Genomic DNA, 1,298 nt, shown 5'->3' with positions numbered 1-1,298 from the left:
AACAATGAAAACACAGTAGTTTTAGGACTGAAAAAACAAATGTGAAACAATGGGGGAGATAAACCAGTGAAACAGGCAAGAAACGTTAAATTGGGGGCAATTATGAACTGAAAGGAGGAATTAATGACAAGAATTTGATTACAATTTTCAATAGGGGGAATCATATTGGGTACCAAAAGGCAAAGTTCAAGTTTCACCACCTGTTTGAAGGTGATGCTGAAGTGAGGCTTGGGGCTGGATCGCAGAGTGAAGGGGTCAGAGACAGGCAGGGGGTTACCAAAGCAGAAGGGCGGTTGAGATGAATAGCAGATAGGCAGGGTCAGTGATGGTGGAGGCGTTGACCATTTGCAGGATGAGGTTCGAGGTGGGTGAATAGCAGGTACCGAAGGCGTCTGCGTTTGGACGGAGGGCAGAAGCGTTGATCATGACAAGGATGAGCTGAGAAGAGGAGGGGGGTCCGGAGGACAGCATGGGCAGCAAAGGGTGAAGAGAAGGAACCAGAGGTGTTGTCATCGTCTTGCAAGGGAGAGTGAAGTGGAGCAAACAAATTAATGAAGCCTTGGTGCGAAGGGGGTGGTTGGTGGCAGTGGGCATCAAGGACAGCCAGGCAGAGTACCAATTTCAGCATTTTCTTTAGGCAGAGTTAGTTAGAAACAGGTCCGGCAGGAATGGTGGGCTAGCAGGGGGTGACAGGCTGTTTTGAAGTGGGTGAAGATAGGACTGCAGGAAGCTGTAGGAGGTCTATAAGAAAACAACTTGGCAGGAGGTAAAATGATTATTTTTGAATGCCACAGGAATGCATTTTGAAACCTTTAAACTGAACTTAAATGATTTCTTTTAAACTTCTTAGTTATTATTTTAAAGCTGGATGCTTCTTTCTCTAGCCAAATTTGGCCTTATTCTATTGGCCTTAACTACACATAGCAGAAAAACTGGGGATTGCAAAGTCCAGAAATTCTCCAGGAAAAAGTTAATCCTGATGGCCATTTGAGATATTTTTGGGGTTTACCATCCCCTACCTTTTTTGCCATGCTGATAGAACAAAGCTAGCTGAGCACAGGATTTTTGGCAGGATTTCACAGTTTATAGATGACGAGACTAAGCCAGGTAAAAAAAATTAATTGAAATTTTAAAAATGGATAAGGCTATAAAAATTGTATTTATTATGAAATGCAAAAATAACAAAGAAACAGACAGAACAAACAACACGAAACACAACATTGTGGCCACTTTCACGCATAACACACACACATGAACAGACAAGAGGATTTATTTAAAAAATGCATTGGAAAAATTGA

Source organism: Suncus etruscus, chromosome 2, assembly GCF_024139225.1.
Source record: "Suncus etruscus isolate mSunEtr1 chromosome 2, mSunEtr1.pri.cur, whole genome shotgun sequence".
NCBI classification, from domain to species: Eukaryota; Metazoa; Chordata; class Mammalia; order Eulipotyphla; family Soricidae; genus Suncus; species Suncus etruscus.
Note: the sequence above shows the minus strand (reverse complement) of the source record.